The sequence below is a fragment of the Peromyscus maniculatus genome, chromosome 21 (genome assembly GCF_049852395.1).
Source record: "Peromyscus maniculatus bairdii isolate BWxNUB_F1_BW_parent chromosome 21, HU_Pman_BW_mat_3.1, whole genome shotgun sequence".
Taxonomy (NCBI): domain Eukaryota; kingdom Metazoa; phylum Chordata; class Mammalia; order Rodentia; family Cricetidae; genus Peromyscus; species Peromyscus maniculatus.
In genome coordinates, this window is record NC_134872.1 from 67,165,920 (window position 1) to 67,190,837 (window position 24,918).

Genomic DNA, 24,918 nt, shown 5'->3' on the forward strand with positions numbered 1-24,918 from the left:
GGCAGCATCAGGAAGGTTAAGAACTGGACTAGGGAGCTAGCCTACTCCCTAGACTCTCTAGAATTAATGGCTTCTTAAACAGGTTTTGAAAACAATTTTTTGTTTTTATTTGGGTGGGGTTGGCCTCTTTTTCTTTAACTTTTTTAAGGTAGGTGATCATGAGAATTATTTTTTCACCTTCCCAAGAAGACTAATTGGCCTCAATGTTCCCAGTCACTTTTACGTGGGTGACTGCCAAGAACACACTCCAGATCTCTTACCAGTGAGAGAAGATTTTTGAGGTAAAACATGAGCAGTTTCTATATGACAGCTGCTTGTTTCAATGTTTGAGGAAAGGATAAGCCTTTAAAAAGTAAGATTCTAGGGACTGGAGAGATGGCTCAGAGGTTAAGAGCACCGACTGCTCTTCCAGAGGTCCTGAGTTCAATTCCCAGCACCCACATAGTGACTCACACCCATCTGTAATGAGATCTGGCATCCTCTCCTGTATACATAATAAATAAATAAATCTTTAAAAAAAAAAGTAAGATTCTAGTTCCAAAACCAGCCACATGGATTCCTTTCCAATCTGACTTAAAGTTTTATTTAATCAAAAATATTTTTCACTGTTTTCCTGTCATTCACTACATGTTTACTGGGTATTTAGTGTTTTTAATGAATATAACAAAGATTCCTGCACCTTGGAATTTATAATCTACTGGGATAGAAAATAAAACAGATAAAATTCTAAAGCTAAGAAATAAGGAATAATAGAGTAGTATAGTAAGATAAATTCTATGGAAAAAAGAAAACGCAAAACATGGTAAGAGGGAACCAGGAGTATGGGTAAATTTTTGCATAGGATGCCTTTTTTTTTTTTTAACAAACTATCTTCTCAACTTTTAAAAAATTTTTATTTTATTGGTGTTTTGCCATGGGTATCAGGTCCCCTGGAACTGGAATTATAGATAGCTGTGAGCTGCCATGTGGGTGCTAGAAATGGAACATAGGTCGTCTGGAAGGGCTGCCAATGCTCTACCTCTCTAGGCCCTCATAGGGCACTTTTTAATATAAGTTGAGCATGGAAGATCTCAGGGAGTTGCTGTAAAAACTGAAATTCTAACTTTTGGGTATATTTAGTACACAAAGTAAAAGACAAACTCAAGTCAGTCTACCCACGCCACCAGGACAGCCCACAGAGACCACTGCAAACTACCAAGATTAAAAGGGATATTGAAAGTCTAGTGTGGCAGTTCACACCACTACCTAGCACTTGGAAAACTGAGGCAGGAGGATTGCCATGAGTTTGAGGCCAACCTTGGCTACACAATGAGTTTCAAGGCAGCCTGGACTACAGTGTGAGATGCTGAGAGAAAAGGAAAAGGTGAAACACCACCTTTGGACAAGGAACTGCATCACTAAGTTTCCATTACTGGGTTCAAAAAGAAACAGACTTAGACCTCAGCTACAAAACCCAGTTGTGAAATAAAAACCTGCTTTGAATTGCTACAGTAATAATTCATGGTACAAATAAGCATCACCATAGATCTAGAGCCAGAGTATTTGGTCACAGGACTGCTTATATGGTATCTGCAGGCCTTTGGCCAGGTCCAGGCTGCTGTCCAAGAGAAGCCTAGGAACAGAGGCCAGCTCAGGAAAGATGTCCTGGGGGACAGGCACTATTTCAGGCATGGCAGTGTCTTGACTGCCTAGCAACACTCTTCCGTGCTCTCACTGACTTCCGCAATGCAAATGCTTACAACACAGGGAAGTAACATGGATAATCCTGCAGAACTCAGGGCAGGTTCTAATAAAATCACTTCATTCTGTCAAGAATCTCTAATAAACATTTTCTTTGAAGATATAATCAGCACTGATTCTCAGAAGAGTGTCTTAAAGACAGCTTTTAAAGCAGATTGTGGCTTAGTGCTAAATGCAATAAAGAGACCAACCGCTCTTTCATCGCAGGAGATAATCTGAAAGGGATTATAGAGGCATAATAAGTCAATAGGCTCTTAACATTATATTCAAGGAAAGAGATGGGTAAGCTTGTGCATAAATGTAAGAGATGCACCTTCCACTCAGCAAAGCAGAGGTCCTGTAAAAGATCAATCAAAACTTGTCAATGGCTGAGAGATCTAAGGCAGTGGTAGAGACTTGACTAGCATGTGTTAGGCCCTAGTTTTAATCCCTAGGACACACACACATACACACACACACACACACACACACACACCACAAACCCACCACACCTTGTACTTATTCATGGATACAGTCTCTATTTAAGCAATTCAGACTGGCAAACTGCCCTGTGTGAGAGGCTGGAATAGCATCGGGGATCCTATTGTGATCTCTGGAACACAGCTGCCAGGTACCCCAGCTTTTCATCCTGCAAGCATCATGACCCTCGCTTGTTGTCTAACTTCTTCTACTTCACTGTGCTTTCCTTCAGAAATGATAGCACACGTACGTCCCTTGTTCTGCTATTCTGAAAGTGAGCTAATATAAGACACAGATTACTACCTGGCCCCAGCAAGTCCTGCATGCTGGCAGGTGAGGCACAGCTCCGGAAACAGGCTTGATGCTTTCTCAGCTACAAACAGTGATGAAGGCATAAGCTATGGCATCAAGCAGGTTGCACTCATCCATCATGGGAAACACAAGCATGCGCACTGGGGAAGTAGGGCAGTCTCCACACCTCTTAGTGGAGAGGGGACCCCCAGCCTTGAGGATGGACGTTGGAAACTGCAGGTTTGCCTTTTCATCCCTTGAAACTTCTCTCCTGTCTGTGTTCCCTTTACACTGGCATTTTGTATTTGCGGCAAAGCATTGACAGTTATTGCCAACTTCCCACAACAACCAAACCACATCTGTCCCAGCAACCAAAGGTTCCCAAAAGCTCATGTATCTTGTCTCTAAAATATGAAATAGAATAATTTCTTAAGAGCAGATATCTGAGCCCACCCAAGAAGTGCTTACTTGGAATCTCCACAGTAATGTCTAAATAAAGGGGTTATTTAACAAGACTCCCCATGGTTAGATGCGACTATAATTAATCATAGCAAAGTAGATAGAACCTAGTGGAAGAATTTAACATTTGGGGTAAACTTATGGGATTTATCTTTAGCAATGCAGTCAAAACACACAGCAAAGGATCATCTGCTTTAGCCTTTCACATCTCTATAAACACTCTCAACAGCACCAACGCCAATGTTTGTAGTGCCCCGAACACATCCTTTCTACACATAACGTGTGTTTGTTTTTGTTCTGTGAATTATATTGTTTTCCCTACAATGTTCATGGTGCTTGAGGACACTGAGGTCAGATACATGCTATCATCTAAGCAGGCAGGCCAACAGGGCTGTCCAGCTCTAGCTGACCCAATGATTCCTCCCTCAAAGCTGTATTCCATTCAGAATGAGGCTTATGGGTAGTGGTCTTGGACCTAGCAATAAAGAGAAAAGGAAGAGAGGAAGATGGAAGAGGCAGAAAGGAAAGACAAAGGAAAAAGATCAGGCCCTCAGTGAGAGTCTGCCCATGCCTTTCAGCAAAACCCCCTTTGTTTATAGAAAATCCAGCCTGGAGGCCACTGTGCAAACCAAACCACTGACAGGCAGCAGACGTCTTGGTCACTACAGGGTCTTTTCTCAACACAGCTCTCTACTTGTTTCTTCTCCTATTGTCACCAGGCTGCCAGGGACTGGTAGAAACCTTTGTGCCATAACTCTCGTAGTGTAGCCCCCAGGCCAGCATTACCATCACAGCAGAGTTCATTAGGAATATAAATTCCTTTTTATAAAATTAAATGTATTTACTTCATTACTTATCGTGCGTGTATGTGTATGTGTATGTACGTGTGTACACAGAGTCCTTCTTACTTAGCCTTACTAATGAGAGCAAACTGCCTTCCTCAAATTACCAATTCAAATATTACCCTCATGCAGAAACACACACACACACACACACACACACACACACACAACACAGCCCTTGGCCCAGTCAAGTTGACCCATAAAACAAATGATCACAGTACCCACTCGTTGTTGTTGTCAAGTCTGTGTTCTCTATCTCTTCAAATCCCACTCACCAACTCAAATCCCACCTCCTTAGTGGAAGCCCCCTCCCTGAGTTCTCACTGCAACTCTCTCCACCCCTCCCCATGCCAGGTCCTTCCCACCTAATATAATTTTATGCACAGGAAATATATATATATATATATATATATATATATATATATATACACATATATATATGTGTGTGTGTGTGTGTGTGTATGTATGTATATATATATTAAGAATTCAGTAAGCTTCTGGAGGCAGAGCTGTGGCTCTAAGTTATAAAGGTCTCCATAGCAACTGGAATGATACATTCACACCACACATGCTTATATCACAAGTTACTGCTGTTCAACTACTCTGAGGCTCCCTTGCAACTACTCATGACCAAGCAGCAGAATTCTAGCCAGTGCGATGTCACCAACTGTGATATTTACTATTTCTAGGCCATGCCTATGAAGACCTTCTTCACAGCTGTGTCTGCCTACCCCAACTTCAAGCTGCCCATGCTATAGCTATTACACGGAAAACAAAATCAAGTGTTGTAAAAATGAGTGCTTCTTGGTGCAGCAGCTATTAAATACTTATTGTCAACTAAATAGAATGAACATGAGATAAATCAGATTGACTATTAGTAGGTGAAGCTGTTATTCCAAAATAGTGAACTCCACAACTATCAACACAGTTTCATGACCTCTTTCAAACAAGACGGGAGTTAGCTTGGTATAATAACTTAAACTATCACTGTCAAATAATAAAGACAAAAAAGCTACCACTTCTTTGGTGTCCAGCCAGCATCACTTCCCACTACACACATGCTCATAGCTCCAAAAGCATCTAGAACTATTTTCTTACCAGTCAGATGCATGCATTGGGCACAAAACCTGCTTCATGGCTTGCACTAAGCAAGCAGGCCCTGTTTTTTCTTCTTTAATGAAAGGGAAGAACTTACTTGACTACACAGACAATCATACACAATTTTTCCACTGCAACCACTGTACTGTCTAAGCTGCATCGTATCTGACTGGTGCAAAGCATCTCTGGAAAAAAATGCATTTAACTGTACTGATTAAATTTTTCTAAACATAGCATCACATTTTTAGTCAAAAACTTGCTTTAGCATTTCTTGATAATGTGGATGTTTCACTTATACATATAAAAATGTTTTAAATGAATGCTTCCAGACATAAATACACTGTGGTCCTTTGTATTTTGTGTGTGATTACAAACACAAAAAGAACTAGTACTAGAATGGCATAACATTTTTCTTTAAATTTTTCAGTTTTATAAAGGAAGAAATTTCTGAGTGGAATTCAGAACCTACTAATCTCATGGTATTATATGAGGAAACATATGTGTATGCATATATATTATATATATTATATTACATATATTACATACTAATCTCAAGGTATTATATGAGAAAATATGTGTATGCATATATATTATATATAATATATATATATATATAATGCACAGAGAACATTTTGGGTTCCCATATTAAAGTAAAAGATAAGGGCTAGAAAGGTCGTTCATGGGGTAACTGCACCTGCTGCTCTTTCAGAGGACTGGATTCAGGTCTGAGCCCTGTGGTAGGTGGCTCACAACTACCTGTAAGTACAACTCAGGGTGTTCTGATGCCTCTTCTGGCCTCCACTGCACCTTTATACACACACACACACACACACACACACACACACACACACACACACACTGAATAAAAAATAAGTTAGGAAAAAATAATGTGATAAGTAACAACTTAGTAATATTTACAATAATCAATTTTGGTATATGTCATATAGTTTAAGGCAAGATTTAAATATTATTTAAAAGAAAGTACTACTAAGCATAGATTTGAATGAGCTATATATGTATCAATATAAGTAGTTACCTTCTCTGAGGTGATACTGTTTGTGATATTTAAATTATTCTCTCTGTGATTTAGTGGCTTTATATTTTTGTTAAAATCTTACATTTATTACTTTATGTAAAAACTCTGACATTGAAAATAAAAACTGTTTCCTTGCTCTATCTCTTCTGTTTATTAATGCTTTTTTTCTTTTTGAGGTTGTATTTTCAATATTTATGTTCCCACTGAAGAGGACAGCCATTTCAGAGGCTTGGGAAATCTCTGAGGGTCAGTCACCCGGACATGGGCAATACTGGCCAATGCTATGCTTCTTCTTGGGGGTCAATAACATGTGGCAATGGTAGAACATGTGTAATGCGCATGCTGTAGTTTAGTAAGTATGGCATCCTTAAGAAGGAAGGCAGCAGGTTGCATACCATCTAACATGCCTCTCATTCTAACTGGTACCACCCCAATATAACCTAGGAACCTATGTTCATATTTCTATGTAGGCATGTGAGATGACCAGAGAGAAGAAAAGAGCAGCTAGACACTGAGTCAGCAGAGTCTCTACATGATCTCCTCAGTTCTAGTCAACAGTAGAAATGAATGCCCAGTGCCTTGGCAAACAGCTTAATTCATCATGTAGAGAGTGGAGGGGAATGTCAATCACACAAAGCAGGGAGTATCCTTCATATTAGGCTTGAGCTCCTTCGGAATGAGTTTCTTCTAGTGGGCAACAGTAAAGCCTCACAATTTGCCTTCTGAACTACTTTAGCATGAAACCAAACCCAGACACACTAAGTAGGAAGTAACTTATTTAGTTGCATGTCTATCCTTTGCAAATGTAATATCAGAGAAGCCAAGAAAACTATGCTATGTCCATTAGTACCTACATTAGTTGTCTACAAAAATTCCTGTGGCATACATGTATATGAGACAGCTGAAAACAGTGACATAACAAATGTTTCCCCAGGATCCCTGAGGAGCTCAGATACACGTCACTAGGGACACAGGCTCTCTGGAAAGCAGTGGAGGAAGAAAGCTCTCCAAGGGACAGAGGTGGAAGGGCATACAGTGCAATGCCATGTGTGACTCCTTTGTTGCCCCTAACAATTACCCTTGCCTTTTCACTAGACAACGATTGTAAGAAACTCCCTTGAACTGCACAATACTTTATGATGAGCATGTATGTTTACATATATTTAAAAACTACAAAAGATAAAACCCCAAATCATTACTCCTCGTTAAAGTCTTCTAAAGCCAGTACCACAATTCCAATTTAAGATACGGAAAAACACTCCAGGTAGGGAAAAAGAGTAAACTAACAGCAAGTCTTCACCCTTTAATCCTCTCCTCCAAATTCAGTGCCCCAGTATCATCCCCAGTTCTGTAGTAAACCACCTGCCTCGGTATCATCTCCCTCCTTACCTCTATCTCCAGTGGATCACATAGATCTCCCCTTCCAAACTTCATTCCCCCTGCTCATCACTTCATACCTGTCCTCAACTCCAAAAGGCAATACCTTGGAACTTACAGGACACTCCAGCCAGGGAAGCTAGTAGCCTAACTGCAGATCTTCACCTATCTCTCCTCTCCAACAAATCCAATCCCTCAGTCCCACCCCCAACTCTGTAGTAGACCCGACCACCTCCAGCAGCCTCCTATTCCTCTCTGCACCCATCTCCAATGGGTCAAAGAGATCTCCTCCAACCTTCCTTCCCACTCAGCCCCCAACTCCAGCAAGCTATCCCTGGGAACCCCCAAGCCAAGCCTGCCAGAGAAGTAAGCAGGCAAGCAAACTAGGTAGGCGAGCTTCAGACCTTCACTTCCCCTTCTCTCCTCCAAATCCAATCAGCCACCGACACCACTACCTCCACCTCGAATCTCATTCCCAACTCTGTAGCAGACTAACTGTTGTGGACGTTCCTCACCCTGCCTCCTTTCCTAGTGGACTGCAGAGATCCTGGTGGAACACCCTGCTTTCCTCCTCCTATGGACCCCCAAACCACACCCTCCAACCCATCCTCATTCATAAGCATCAGATCCTAATATCTAAAAACACATTTTTCCTGGAACCCCAGTGGCCATAGGATCCCAGGATCCCAGGATCCCAAGACACACACACACACACACACACACACACACACGCACGCACGCACGCACGCACGCACGCACGCACACACCATACCCTCCTAAGATCCAAAGAGGGCAACAGAAAGCAAGGAACAAAACACCTAACATAGACAAGACCAGATACCAGCACCTAGCATTATAATCTTCCGAACCTAGGTGCCAGATTAAAAACACAGTAACAACATGTTTGCACTGGAGCCCAGTAACCTTGCCACAGTATGCCCTGAGAGCCACAACACAGCTGAGGCACAAGACAGACTTTAACTAGCCTTCGTGAATATGATAGAGTCCCTTAGAGAGAAAATGGATAAAGCCCTTAAAAAAAAAATCTATGAAAACACAAAGAGTCCAAGGAAATGAAAAAAAAAAAAAGTTTAAAGCCTGAAAGTGGAAATAGAATCAATAAAAACTCAAACTGATGGAAATCTTGAAATAAAAAATTAGAAACTAATTTGATGATCCCTCCATCAAAAAAAAATGTTAAATCTAAATATAAATAGATAAATAAATAGATCCTGGTACAAAACATCCAAAAAAGGTGAACTACTAAGAAAAAAACAAATCCAAGAATAACAGAAATAGATGGAGAAGAAACCCAACTCAAAAGCACAGAAAATATTTTTTTAGCAAAATCATAGAAGAAACTTTCCCTAACCTAAGGAGGAGATCCTGTCAAGGTATAAGAAGTATACAGAACACCAAATCAACTAGGCCAGAAAAGGGAATCCCCTCAGCACATAAGAATCCAAATACCTAATGTACAAAATAAGGAAAGAATATTAAAAGCTACAAGGGAAAAGACCAAGTAACATATAAAGGCAGAACTATTAGAGTAACACCTAATTCTCAATTGAGACACTAAAACAAAGAAGTGCCAGGACAGATTTCTACAGACTAAGAGACCACAGATGTCAGCCCAGAATACTATGCCAAGAAAAACTTTCTATCACAATATATGGAGAAAATAAGACATTCCATGATAAAACCAAATTTAAGAAACAACAATTAGACTGGGAAAAATATCAGGGAAACAACACCTTTCACAATAACCTCAAATAAAATGAAATAGTTTGCATAACTTTAACCAGGCAAGTGAAAAACTTATATAATAAAAACTTTAAGACACTGGAGAAAGAAATTAAAGAAGATATCAGAAGATAGAAAGATATCCTGTAGGCAGGAATTTCTGTGTCTGGACAGCTACTCTCAAATACCCAGCAGCCACTTCCCAAATAACTGATAATATTAAACCTCCTCAGTATATTGGAGGTTTAATATTACTTATAGATACTCAGCCAGTAGCTCAGACTTATTACTAACTAGCTCTTACACTTAAATTAATCCATTAATCTTATCTATGTTTAGCCACATGGCTTGGTACCTTTTCTCAGAACAACATTCTCATCTTGCTTCCTCTGTGTCTGGCTAGTGACTTCTGATACTGCCCTTCCCTTTCCCAGCATTCTCAGTTGGCTTCCTTGCCTGACTTCCAGCTAGTTGTTACCAGCCTGTCAGATTTTTATTAACAATGAGCATAACCCACAGCAATATCCCTGTTCATGAATCAGTAGGATTAACATAGTAATAATGACCATCCTGTCAAAGAAATCTTCAGATTCAATGCCATCCCCATCAAAATTCCAACACAGTTCTTCTCAGATCTTAAAAGGACAAATTGTGAAAGAACAAATTTCCACTCTATATGGAAACACAAAAATACCTAGGATGGCTGAAATAATCCTGAATAATAAAACAACTGCTGGAGAAATCACCATCCCCAAACTCAAATTGTACTACTTAGCTATAGTAATAACAACAGTACAATATCAGCACAAAAACAGACATATTGATTAACAGAATTGAATTGAAGACACAGACATAAATCTCTACACCTATGGACATCTGATTTTTTATACAGAAGCCAGAAACGCACACTGGAAAAAAAAGATAGCATCTTCAACAAATGGTGTTGGTCAAACTAAATGGCTGCATGTTAAAGAATGCAAATAGGCCGGGCGGTGGTGGTGCACGCCTTTAATCCCAGCACTCGGGAGGCAGAGCCAGGCGGATCTCTGTGAGTTCGAGGCCAGCCTGGACTACCAAGTGAGTCCCAGGAAAGGTGCAAAGCTACACAGAGAAACCCTGTCTCGAAAAACCAAAAAAAAAAAAAAAATCCATATTTATCACTCTGCTCAGAACTCAAGTACAAATGGATCAAAGACCTCAACATAAAAACAGATACATTGTGATATCCAAGGGCCATGCTGCCACTGGGGCAACACTAATCTGAGAAACCTGTGCTGTCATGGTGATATCCGGGCTAAGCTACAGCCAAGGGCCATGTCTGGGTCCCTGACCCTGCCGGAGCCTGTGATGATATCCATTGCCCACATTACCAATGAAGGCCATGCAGATGCCAGTGGTCTGGGCCATCACTTGAGGGCATGTTGGTATCCCAGACCATGCTTCAGTGGGACCATACCAATCTGAGTGGACAATGCTATAGTGATGCCTGGGCCTGAGCTGCAACCAAGGATCATGCCGGGGTCTGTGGTCCTACCACAGCTGGGTCAGTGTTGATATCCATGACCCGTGTTACCACTGAGGGCCATGGGAGAGCAGGCCAGTGGCCCATCACAGGAGAACTGGCCCCAGTGTTGTGGACACAGGAGAACAGGCTGCAACCCTTGATGGCCCTGAGAAAACTGTGCCCCTCCCCCACTCACTGGCCACAGCAATAGGAGAGCTGGCTCTGCAGGTAGAAAAGCTGGTACCACTTCTCACCATGCATGTGGGATAGCTGGCCCTGACCCTCACCTGAGGGTGGCAGTTCTGGTGGAGGCCCAGGCTGACCAAGTCAGCTACCATCCAGGCCTACATTCAGGGCTTTGAGTTGGCCCACCTACAACATCTCCCATTTATGATAGACATTATAAAGGGACCAGTTCTGTGGAACCAAAGCAGCAGGATCTCCATGACTGGGGTAATAGGAGGATATCCAAGAGAAGTTTTCGTGAGGGTCCAGTATTGATGACAGACCAGCAGCCAGAGGCCTTGAACCAGACCAACGACTCATTGCAATGAACATTTGCAAGCAAAGCTGTTTGGGCAAAAGGATATACTGCATGACACATCATAGTTCCCAAGACCACTATGGCAAATGAATGTGTGATGGAGAGGTAAGAAAGATGGAGCAAAGTGTTTTGTTTTTTTCTTTTTCTTTCTTTTTTAAAATTTTTTATTTTATTTTGTCAGGGTAGGTGGAGGGTGAACACGGAAGGACTGGGAAATGAGTGAGTTTGGGGTACATGATGTGAAATTCCCAAAGAACCAATTAAAAAAATATGTTACTATAAGAAAGAAAAATAGTAACAGATACACTTAATCCTACAGAAGAGAGAAAAAGGAATAGCCTTTAAGTCACTGTCACAGGAAAAGACTTTCTGAACAGAACACCAATAGCACAGGTTCTAAGATCAGCAATTAAATAAATGAGACCTCATGAAACCGAGAAGCTTCTGTGAGGCAAAGGACACCATCATTCAGACAAAGTGGAAGCCTACAGAATTGGAAAAGGTTTTTACCAACTATACATTTGATAGAGAGCTAATATCCAAAATATTATAAAGAACTCAAAAAAACTAGATATTTAAAAAAAAAAAGAAGAAGAAGCCGGGCAGTGGTGGCACACGCCTTTAATCCCAGCACTCAAGAGGCAGAGCCAGGCGGATCTCTGTGAGTTCGAGGCCAGCCTGGACTACCAAGTGAGTCCCAGGAAAGGTGCAAAGCTACACAGAGAAACCCTGTCTCAAAAAACCAAAAAAAAGAAAGAAAGAAAGAAAGAAAGAAAGAAAGAAAGAAAGAAAGAAAGAAAGAAAGAAAGAAAAAACAAGTGACCCAGTTAAAAATGGGGTACAGATCTAAACAGAGAATTCTCAAACAGCTGAGAAATGCTGAAAGAAGTGTTCAACATCCTTAGTCATCAGGGAAATGCAAATCAAAACTACTTGGAGATTTCCTCTTACACCTGTCAGAATGGCTACGACCAATAAACCAGTGACAGCTCATGCTGGAGAGGATGTGGAGTAAGGGGAACATTCCTCCATTGCTAGTGGGAATGAAAACTTGTACAGCCACTCTATAAATCAGTGGGGCTGTTCCTCAGGAAGATGGAAATCGATCTACTCCAAGATCCAGCTATACCACTCTTGGGAATATATCCAAAAGATGCTCTACCCTATCACAGTGACACTTGCTCAACCATGTTAGTTGCTGCTCTATTCACAATAGTCAGAAATTGGAAACAGTCTAGATATCTGTCAACAAATAAATAGATCAAGAAAATGTGGTACATTTATGCAATGAAATATAAGTTCTGACATTTAAATAAGTGAAATTTGCAGGCAAATGGATGGAAATAGAAAAAAAATCATCCTCAGTGAGGTGACACAGTCCTAGAGAGACAAATATCATATGTATCCTCTTTTACGTGACTATTAGCTATTAAGTCAGTGATAATCAAGCTACAATTCTTAGAATCACAGAGGTTAGGTATAGAGTAAAAGACTAGGTTGGGGGGCAGGGAGACATAGCTCTTGCTACACAAGGGAAATAGAATAGATAGTTATGGATGGATGAGGGTGAGGACGAAGACTGAAGGATCAAGTGGGGAAGGAGATGTGATATTTTAATTGTGCTGAAATGTGATTTTATTTGTATGTTAATAAATAAAGTTTGCCTGGAGATCAGTGGTCACAGCAAGCCAGCAACAGCAGTCAGGCGGGGTAGCCCATGCCCTTAATCTGATCACATGGCAAGCAGAGTCTCTGTGTGGTCAAGGACACAGCCAAGCGTGGTGACACGAACTTTTAATCCCAGTACCAACCATAGAGACCAGGAGGTCTGTATAGACAGGCAGTGATGAGGAAGTCATGTGGCTGGGCTTAGAGCCAATGAGAAAGCAGAACAGGAAAGCAATAAAAACATAAGTCAGACATTAGAAGCTCTCTCTCTCTCTCTCTCTCTCTCTCTCTCTCTCTCTCTCTCTCTCTCTCTCTCTCTCTCAGCTACTGCTGGTGGTAAGCTAAAGTTAGGTGGCTCTTGCTCTGATCTCTTTGGCTTTAACTCTGTATTTGGCTCTGTGTTTCTTATTTAATAAGACTATTTAGAAATTCATCTACAAAGAGAGGATGAGAGAGGGAATACAGGGAGAGACAGCTAAAAGTAAGGGCCATTTGAGGGGCATATGGAAACCTAGTAAAGTAGATGCTTCCTACAACACAAACATATGTCAAGACAATCTGAAACAGAGCCCCAACTGGACATCTCTATCACTAAATGAAGCTTCCAGCACTGGAACTGAGCTACATCTAATTGAGTTGTTGACCAAAGAAGGTCCCATGGGAACCCCCAAATAACCCAGGCTGTTGCCAAGACTAAAGGTTGCTCTCCTCAAACTGGTGGCAAGGCCCCATTGCTGAAGACAATGCCTACATAGCTCAATGAACATGGAGAGATCGAGCTGTGTCTACACAGAGCCTTCCCTCCCCCATGCTACATGGACTTTGTCAGTGAGAGTAAGGGCAAGCAAAGAAAGGGGGCAAACTTCCTTTTTCCATGTGCTTTTTATAGGCTGCCAGCAGAAGGTGTGGCCCAGATGAAAGGCGAGTCTTTCCACCTCAAAGGATCACGATTAAATGTGGGTCTTCCCACTTGAAATGATTTAATTAAGAAAATATCCTTCACAGACAAATGTACCCAGGCTCTTGGGTTTCAGTTAATTCCAGATGTAACTGATGGTCACTGCTCTAGAGGTAGTGGACGTGGGAGAATGGAACCAATAAACAAGGTGGACTATAAAGCCCCATGCAATAGCCAACTCTATTCAGAGCAGCAGACAACGTATACTCTGGGGGTTAAGAAAGTTCGTATGAGTAAAGTTGCTATGATACAATAACAAAGACGAGCTGAGCATGACAAAAAGCATGTTTTTCCAGAGAAGCTCACAAAGGACAGTTTAAACATTTCACTGACTATCAATACCAAGCAGTAATCGGTAATGTGAAGTAAACCCACTTCTTTCTGCTGTGCCTGGAGGGAGCACAGAAATACATTCCAAGAACATTTCTGTTTTGAAGAAACTGAGTCATGAGACGTTTGGCCTCTTCTCTTGGAGTGTTCCCACGAGGACTCAGGATTCTCCTCACCTGACTCCATTCCTGGACCGTGTTCTGACCGTAGACAACCAAGAATAGCCATCACTCTAGAGGACTATCATTTCATTGCCTTTTCTAGCTTCAAGAGACACTTCCTTTTTCTCAGCTCCTAGTCACTTCCCCATATTTAAAGGCAGAGGAGAGAGGCCCAGTTTTATGTTACCATTTCCAACCTTCACTTCTGGTGCCCTTACACTTACAAGTGTGTGTGATTTCATTTGCCCACCCAAATATTCTGAGATAGCCTTCCTATCTGAAAGTTCACCTGAATGGGTGTCATCTGTGGCCTCATTTCTCTGCTGTGCAAACTGATATTTACAAGTATTGCAAGGATTAAGATGTCAATAGGTATCTTTGGGTGGGGAATATCATTCTTCCTGGGCATATAAATTGTAGTTATTGAATTGTTAGCCTTCTGAGCTTTTATCTACTACATGTATCCTGATAATATTAAAAGACAATACTGAACTCATACATTTTACATTTTCTCCAAATTACAAATACCTTCTGTGGTACCATAAACCCTGGGTTTTCATCAATCACTGTGTGGGTAGAAAGCTGTGTCTCACAGCTGACCAGGAAAGCCTTTTTTTATAATAAGTAGATGTGAGCAATAATAATACATCTTCTAAGTTTTCTTACAGGCACTAAGTCCTTTTCATATATAAATTATTATCACATGCTGGAGCTGAATCTTGGTGATGGCACACATACCTATATATACATGAATGGGACTGTTGTGACCACTCTGGAATCTTCTGATTGTTATAACCAAAAAAAATATTTACTATGGTAATTATTAGCTGAGGTCCAGCTCGTTCTTGTGAATACCATTAAAATAATAGCCCCCCAAACTTGAAATAGCTGAATTTCTGTTGAGTAAATGATGCCTCAAAGAAGCAGTTTTAAGATATCAAGACTGACACTCATGGGTGCTCGGCTCCCACTGTGGCAGCAGTTCAAAGGATTTTTTTCCCTTTCGAAGGATTTTGTAACTCAGCTCCCAGCTCAATAACAACAATCCCCCTGTAAGGGAAAAGAAAATGTGGATTTTATGATACTCCTTTCAGTAATGCCTAAGAAGATTTCTTCTGTACTTGCCTGAGTCCTAGGCTTTTACTTTTATGTCTCTACACTTTTGTTTTTTCACCTGAAGCAGAACAATATTGAGTTTCTAAATAACATGATAGATAATAAAGGGCTAAAATTCAATCTTTTCTGAAAAAATAACTAACAGACATGCTAAAACATTTTCTAAATTCCCAAGAAGCAAGTCCTAAGCCAGAAGCACAAATTTCACGGTGTTTGAGATCAATTGCAAAAACAAAATCTTAAAGCAGATCAAAGCTATCCTCCTGCTTCAGCCTCCGGAGTACTGGGGTTCAGGTGTGCGTGGCCATACAAAGCTTCAAAGTATGTAAATGTGTAAAATGCTCCTTTTGATCCATTCCTCAAAGCTAGGGAAAGGAAACTCTGCTTTGGTGCATAAAATCCTTTTAAAAGAGGGGAGGGAGCTGTGTGCAGTGTGGGGAACCAGGCCCTCCCCTGTGGAATCCAGTAGCACACAGCTGTGTTCCAAGGCCAGCTCTCGGGGACAATGCTATAAGCAGAGTTCACGTCAGGACCATCTGTGCTCCGGGTGCAACAAAGAAACATCAAACTATGTCTGTCCTTATTGATGAGTAGAAAAGTCTTGTTTGTTTGTTTGTTTGTTTGTTTGTTTGTTTGTTTAAAAAGTTCTAGGGCCAGTGAGATGGCTCAGCAGAGGAATGTACTTGCCACTACAACTAAATATCTGAGTTCGATCCCTCGACCCCACATGATGGAAAGAAAGCAACAACTCGTGCAAGCTGTCCTCTGACCTACACACACACACACACACACACACACACACACACACACACATAAATAATAAATAAATAAATAAATGTAGTATAATAATAAAACTATTCCAACTTGACCATAGGTGGTCATGTGCTTCATATGCATTTTTAGGAAAGTTTTATTTCACTAACATGCTTTTCTTTTTCAATAAAATATATTATTTATGATGTATAACGTATTTTAACTATGTCAACATTGTAGAATGAAAACGCAATCTAATCTCCATGGTTTCCAAAATGTAGATGCTGCTGTAAACAGACACCATGATGAACCTCCTAAGCATCCTGTGAATGGGGACCATATCCAGTTGCACCCCTTAGAAAGCACCAGAAAAGCTCCTGGAGGCTGGGGAGCTACTGGGTGTTAGAACACATGCCTAGCACGTGTGAAGCCCTGAGTTTGGGCCCTAGCACCACTCAAAGGGAAAGGGAAGGCAAAGAGATAGAGTTGGTAAGAGAACTCAAACTTGACAAATAAGTCAGCTGCTACTATGAGTGTCAGAGATGGTAAATGCAATTCAATCAACAGGACCTCAGAGTTGAGGGTGTGAAAACAGGCCCTTCGCTTTGTCTTCTTGCAAGTACATGAATGGGCCACTAGATGGCGCAGCCATCATTGAAAAATAGACATTGGCCCTCTTAAAGTTCTTTATTAAGAATTTTTACTAGTTGATTTCTTCTGTAAGATTAGTAACTAGTTCAACTTTTATAAACTATCTACATATTTTGTGCTCTCTATATTCCTCAAACAATAATCAAGTACCTAGGTGACTGTAAGAGATTAATTCCCTCTTCTTGTTGATCTTCATTTTCAAGATTATCATACTCTTCAAATGTGTTAACTTAGACACGACAAGCACAAAACTTCATATTTAATAGTATAATTATAATATATATCTTATTTTAATGCAGTAGAAATTTTCCCAGAAACACATTTGGGGTGTATGTGAGTGGTGTGTGTGTGTGCTCATACCTTATGCCTCTGCCTCTAAGTTCTAAACAGATGATAATTCTCATTTTAAATTCCTCCTTGTGTCCGAATCGAGGAGAGCACTGGTGAGCATACATTTGTCATATTAAATATGTTCTCATCTACCAGTTTCTGGATTCCAGCAGAATCTTGCCACGTCACGCCACACACTGGTTTCCTATCCTCAGTAAATGCATCTGGCACTCACTATCCCAGCATAGCACACCTCTCCGGAAGTCAGAGCTTGCTTCTCATACCTTAGCTGCCTGTCCTACATGACCTAACAGAAAGTCTTGTGCATAAATCAGACCAGAAATACACATATTAGAAAAATGGATTTTTTTTTTTTCTTTTTCGAGACAGGGTTTCTCTGCGTAGCTTTGTGCCTTTCCTGGAACTCACTTGGTAGCCCAGGCTGGCCTCGAACTCACAGAGATCCGCCCGGCTCTGCCTCCCGAGTGCTAGGATAAAAAATGGATTTTTTTAAGGTATGTCTTAGTTCCAGTTTCTGTTGCTGTGAGGAAGCACCATGACCTAAAAGCAAGTTGGGGAGGAAAGGGTTTATTAGACCTTCATTTCACTGAAGGAAGTCAGGACGAGAGCTCTAACAGGACAGACTCCTGGAGACAGGAGCTGATGCAGAGGCCATGGAGGGGAACTACTTACTGGCTTACTTCCATGGCTTGCTCAGCCCACCTTCTTATAGAACCCAGGACCAGCAGCCCAGGAATGGCACCAGCCACCATGGGCTGAACCCTCCCCACATTGATCGCTAAATGAGAAAATGCCTTACAGCTGGATCTCAAGAAGGCATTTCCTCAGCTGAGGCTCCTTCCTCTGATGACTCTAGCTTCTGTGTCAAGCTGACACACAAAACTAGCCAGGACACGGTATAAATAGGAATCAAACAGGAATTTTAAACGAGTATTGTCTTAGTTACTTTTCCTGCTTCTGTGATAAACCTTACCCTAACTAAATCAACTTAAGGGAGAAAAGGTTCACTTGGGATCACAACCCATCATGGTGTGGGAGTCAAGGCAGCAGGACCTTGAAGCAGCTGCCCACACTGCGTCCACAGTTAGGAAGTAGAGGATATGACTGCTTATGCCCAGCTCACTTCTGCTTCTTCATTCAGTCCAGGATTCCAGCCCAGGGAATGGTGCCACCCACGGTGGGCACATCTTCCCACCACAATTTACCAGAATAATTTCCCTACAGAAACATCCAATGGCCTATCTCCCAGGTCATTCTAGATTTCATCATGCTGACAATTGAGACTAACCATCACAAGTACATCCTTGATAAATACACATAGGTGGACAATCATGTTTATCTTAATAAAGAATTGTTAAGGCATAAATAAAGGGCAAGGAACCTATAAAATGTTTCATTTTTTTCACCTACATTCAAATCTATTGTTTTAGAGGCATTTTCATACACTGATAAAGAGGACATGAGTTGGTACAACTATTATGGAGGAGAGATTAGAATGTGAATTTAAAAGCCTAGAGGCACTTGACTTTATCCTAAGCAACTAATTATAGATATAAATATTGTACTACAAGACTTTTATCACAGTGTTGTTTATGTAGAGTGTGGAGCTTTAAGTGTATAGTATTTCATCTATTAGTGTCACAATATCCAACTATTAAATATGGGACTGTGGAAGAGAAGGAAACGGATACAGGAAGATGTTTGCAAATATTGTATGGTTTTCATTGTTTTGTGTACAGGTGTACCTGCATGCATGTCTATGCCTGTGCACCATGTGCATACAGTGCCCTCGGAGGCCGGAAGAGGGTGGTCCATCTTCTGAACTGGAATTATGGATAGTTGTTAGCCACCTTATGGGTGCTGGGAAGCAAACCAGGGTCTTCCATGAGAGCAGCAAGTGTGTATAATCATTGAATCATCTCTTCAACCCCTGTAAGGGGTCTGGTTGGTTGGTTGGTTTGGTTTGGTTTGGTTTGGTTTTTTAACAAGGAGTTCCATTTGTAGGAATTTGGGAAAATTTGGAACACTGAATGGTTATTCAAACCTGAATAGCTTTTCAGATGTTCACTTGCGGGGCATTTTTACCTAAAGTAAAAACAAACCACAGGCAGAGACCAAGTAAAATGAAGCAAGATTCTGCAGGACCAGCATGGAAGTGGCTCTGCCCTAATGCTGCCTGCTGAAGCCATGAGACTATCAACTTAACCTTTGAGATCTGCACAGACTAAAGAGGATCTGACGTGAAGGCTAGTACATGCCTAAGATGGGAACCTAATAAGAGACTCCTCATAGTGTTGGGGCCCTCAACAGCTGCACACATGTAAGAATAAATGAGGAAACATGAATTTTATGCAGAGACATCAAGAAAAAAAATTAAAAGCTTGAGACCAGTTGAAGGGGAAATATATGAGATAGCAAAAAGGTTGAAAAGAGTTAAGACCCCTCAAGAAAAATGTGAAGCCACATAACTTGCCATTCCAGACATCAAAACATAACATTGGAGAAGCTAAGACAGTGTGAAATTGTTACAAGAGTAGACTAAGAGTATGAAGAAGAGGCGGGGGGCCACGTTCAAAGGAATACAGCCCATCAGCAAGAAGGGACGTGCTACATACTAATATATCCCTGCAGAGAACTGGAATTGGATCTTTGCCCTGAATAAAATACATAATTTTTTTTCATATGTGTTAAAAGTTTTGTCCTTTTTTTAAAGATATAAATCTTTTATTTTTATGTGCATTGGAGTTTTGCCTGCATGTACGTCTGTGTGAAGGTGTCAGGTTCCCTGGAACTGGAGCTACAGACAGTTGTAAGTTGCCATGTGGGTGCTAGGAATTGAACCTGGGTCCTCTGGAAAAGCAGCCACTGCTCTCAACCCCTGAGTCATCTGTCCAACCCCAAGTTTTGTCCTTATACTGTTTGAGGAGATAGCATAAAGTAGCAGTATTGGCCAGGTGTGGTAGTGCAGGCCTTTAACCCCAGGACTCAGGTGGCAGAGGCAGGTGACTTTCTATAAGCTCCAGGCCAGCCTGGTCCACACAGCAAGTTACAGGCCAGCCAGGGATATGTAGTGAAAAAGTGTCTTTCACTATAGAGTAATATTGGGCTGGAGAGATGGCTGCCATTTAAAGGCTAGGCTCACAAGCAAGAATATAAAAATAAAGTAATTTTTTTAATATCGTACTAGGGAAAAGGTTCATAAATAAGTCTCAAAATTTAAACCATAAAAGAAAGATTATGATTTCAACTATGCTGAATTCTGAACTTCTGTTCATTGTTATGTATCAGTGGCGATGGTTACAGTGTCCTCTGCATGGTGAGATCCTCACACAGTCCTGACTCAGAGGCAGTCACTGTAGCTTATGCATAGTGTAACACTACATTTAGATGAGGTATAAAACCAAGCAAAATTAAAAACTAAAACTATAAAGAAAATTATTCTCTTTAATTTAGGACAGTGGTTGGCTCCCTGAGTGTGAGACCAAAGGTTATGGGGCCAGCACCCCTGTGACCTTGAAGGTGTCAGGAATTCTTTGGGTTTTATGTCTGGGGACTCATGGGGCAGGTAGTATATTCAAAGAGGTTCATTTTATCATTGATCATTGTGCTGTACATGCACATGGTATGTATAATGGACCCTACGATAAAAATCTTTCTAACTAAAAAGCTATAAAATATTATGTGGAGCATTTTTAATGTTAAAACTAGCTTAGAAAGAGTACTGCAGAGATGCATACAAAGAGATTAAAAATGACTTCACTGTAAACATCACTCAGAGCAGGGAATCTTTGTGTTGTTTTACCGTGTGTTCTGACCTGCTGTGAAAGCATGGATCCTGCTAATGTTAGTGGAAGTGTCAGTCTCCTCTCCTATGTGCAGAATATGTTTTCATCCATCTGGGAAGAGCTGTGTGCACCTTCAGCCTGCAGCATCTGTGAGGGTTATTCTAGCATAGAGAAAACATAAAATTAAAGACATTTCAGATTTCTACCTACTTGTCTTTATAGCATCAGAAATTGCACATGGACGTGATTTTCTTTTTTTTCTTTCTTTTTCTTTTTTCTTTTTTTTTTGGGGGGTGGGGTGGTGGAAGGGCAGTTCTTTGAGATAAGATTTCTCTGTGTAACAGCCCTGGCTGTCCTGGAGCTCACTCTGCAGACCAGGCAGGCCTCGAACTCACAGAGATTCTCCTATCTCTTTCTCCCGAGTGCAGGGATTAAAAGTGTATGCCACCACTGCCCAGCAGGGGAGGTGATTTTCTATACCTTTGCACAGCTCATCATTTATCCATCACTAAATGCCTCTGTGACGCGATGAGGGCAAACATGTGCAGCCCAGGCAGGCCTCATGGGTGTGCTCATGAAGTAATTTCCTTGTCCCCTACTCTCTTTTTATATTTGCTCCAAGTTTGATTCCTAGCTCTGCTGACAACAACTATCTATAATTCCAGTACCAGGGAATCATATGCTCTCTTCTGACCTCAGTTGATACCCACATACACTGCACATACCCACATAGAGACTCACACATAGACATAAACAAATACATATTTACAACAACCCAGCTTCACCTGATTGGCTGGCTTGTGTCCCTTTCAAATGGCTACTGCTCTGTTAGCACTTGTGATTGGTGATTCCTCATGGTCTGAAGCTTAGATGGCACATACACATCATCAGTGATGTCCCCACGAATCAATGAAGCCTCCATGAGTCAAAATTCACTCAATGGAGTTTACTTACTGGGTGGCTTGATCTGTTACCGGCAGCACTTCCAAATGCCCTGAGAAAACTCACAGTAAAGATGAATATGTTTTAAAAGTAACCAAGACAGTTGTAGAAAAATATGCTGCCACCTTACCAAGGAAGAAAAAGAGAGAGGGAGAGAGAAGGGGAAATGAAGAAGGGATCAGAAGCTGGCCATGATGACCCTCTGCTGTAAGCCCAACAGCACCCAAAAAATGAGATAGGAAAGTTAGAAGCCAGTGTCGGCCAGCATTCAGCAAAGCTAGTATGAAACATGGCACGCATTGAATGTAACAGTATCTCTGGCCTTCTGGGAAGCCCAAGTAAAACATAAAATGGTCAGAGTTGCTACATGATTATCTTCTAGCAAAAGAAAACACACACCCATCCTCACACCAAAGACAAAATTCAGCGTGACTCTGAACTTTAAAATTCATTAAAAAAGCTTTAATTTCAAAAGAAGAAATTTAACAATATGTGTTACTTTTTAGGACAACTTTCTATAAATGAGATAGTATATATCTGGACTTTTTATATAGGTTATATAATAAAGGCTAAGGGCGTATATTAAGTCACAATTCTGTAAATATATCTATGTCACAAGCCAATTAGCAAAGTGGCTTTATAATTACCTGGAGGATTATTGGAGTAATAGTTCTCTGGGAAAATCATTATTTAACATTTTTTATTAGGATGTTATTCTTGGATGTTAATTGTGTGGGCTGAGTTTTTGCATAGAAATAAGATAAAAATCCCTTTAGAACTTCAAGTGTCCCAGTTATTGAAAAGATCACAAACATTTTTTCTTCCAGTCTTATGGATGACAAAGTTGCTGAGTTACTATAAAAATTGTAAAGTCTAACCTAGCACCTGTTCAAATTCTTCACAAAACATGGGAGTTCAACATCCTCTTCCAGAAGCGACCAATAGCAGGAATTACCAGATGTCTGGCTGCCATAAAACAGTAATGTGATTGTGTAGAACACTTAATTCTGAGCAACATACTGTCTTGATAGTTCTCCAAAGATCATTTAGAACAAAAGAGCCACCCAAATAAGTAAGTGTGTTGAACTGTTAAATGGAATCATTCAACATTGTCTGAGTGTTGAAGAAAATCTGCCTGAGGGGCAAATTTATTCTTTCAATAGTTGACACTTAGCCATTCCTTCTGTTAGCAATTAGCCAAGCAGGTTCAATCATTCATTCACACAATTCCCAGTAGACTCTGTCAATATTCCATACTTCCAGGAGGGACAGACGGTGCCAATCTTCCATGTTTTCTACAATAGCCAAATGTGTATAAATTGCTGATGCTGGAAGTGGGGATGCAACGTACTAAGAATTGACACTGTTCTGGATGGGGAAAGTTCTTTTCTACCCATTAGATTCTTATTGAGGCTATGGTGAAATAGTATGCATTTATGAGCAGACCTGAAGGCAAATAGTAGACTAATAAATGCTACAAAAAGCATTCAATTGCTCTCATTTCTTTTTCTATGATTAAGTGGTCAGAACAGAGCTATGGGTCAGAACAGCTAGCATGTGATAAATTCAAAATGTTCTTCATTAAATGTGATAAGACTAAGTACAGAAAAAGCAGAACTCAACAGTTTCCTAAGAACAAAGGCGTGTGCATCCATAAGGTCTGCCCATTGAACTTTTGGATTGTGGTATGTGAAGATAGAGAGCTATCCATTTATTTTAAGCTCAATTTGAAGAGCCATGATCTGGAATTCATCTATTTTAAGGGCTGGAGAGTTGGCTCTGCAGTTAAAAGGCTTGCTCTTCTTTCAGAGGACTGGAGTAGTTCGGTCCTCCAGCCCTCTCATCAGCAGCTCACAACTGCTTCTAACTCTAGGTCCAAAGGATTGGACACTTCTGGCCTCTGCAGGCACTGCACAGGTGGCACACACTCACACCTACATATAAATAAAAATTATTTTTAGTCATCTGTTTTAGAAGACTTGTGGCCACCACAGAGAACACGATATTGTATTCCATTTAACGTGATTAAATAAATCAATGTGAGCAGAACGGCTGCCGCCGAGGTAGAGAGGCATCAACATGTATACTGCATCAGTGAACCACAGAGCTAAGCATTTGAAGAGGACTGCTTTAAAAGCCGTATTTGGGGGAGGGGGGTAGAGGCACACTGACACTAGAAAGCTTTAGCCCTCCTTCCTCATAAAGATACCAGGTTAACAACATTCAGAGTGAGCCAAGTGTGTGTGGTGTGGCAGTGTATGTGTGTCTTCAATCCCAGCATGCAGGAGGCAGAAGAAGCAGGAAGATCTCTGTGAGTTGGAGGCCAGCCTGGTCTACATGGCAAGCTCCAGGACAGCCAGGACTACACAGAAAAAAACAAAGACTATTCTGAACATAATACCTCGGTGAGGACTATAGCTCCAGCTCAGAAGCTAGAAACTCAAGTCTTTGCCGAACAAGAGCCTAGTGAAAGAGCTATTGGATTCAGTTATCCCTGCCTCTGTCCCACGTAGCACCGCAGAGCAGCTGGAGAAACACCCGTACCTGCTCTCTTTTCTCAGGAAGGAAAGTGGAGAGAGTCTGAGGTTCTGAGGTTCGGTGCCCGTTTTGTCCCAACACCCACAAAGGGGACTAGGTTCTGTCTCATTCAACAGGCTGCCTCCAGAGTTCAAAAGCCACTGGAAACTAAGATGAGTGTGGCAGGTAGCACACGCCTTTAAATCCCAGCATTGGGAAGGCAGAGACAGGTGGATCTCTGTGAGTTTGAAGACAACATGATCTACACAGCAAGGTCTAGGCCAGCCAAAGTTACATGGCGAGACCGTCTCAAAGTAAAACAAAAATCCAAGATGAACAGTCATACCAGAATTGAAGTTCTACAAGAAGACACCAGGGGGCGCAAGCTATCAGAAAAGGTTTGAAGGGTCCAATGATTTAACAAATGACCAGCAAGCAGCTTATGAAAAGATAACGAAAATTACCAGTGGTCAGGGAAAAATGGAAATCAAAAGCAGAACGATATATTGGCTTGTTTACATTGTGGCTATTATCAACTAGAAAGGGAAGGAGGGAAGGAGGGAGGGAGGGAGGGGAAGAGGGAGGGAGAAAGG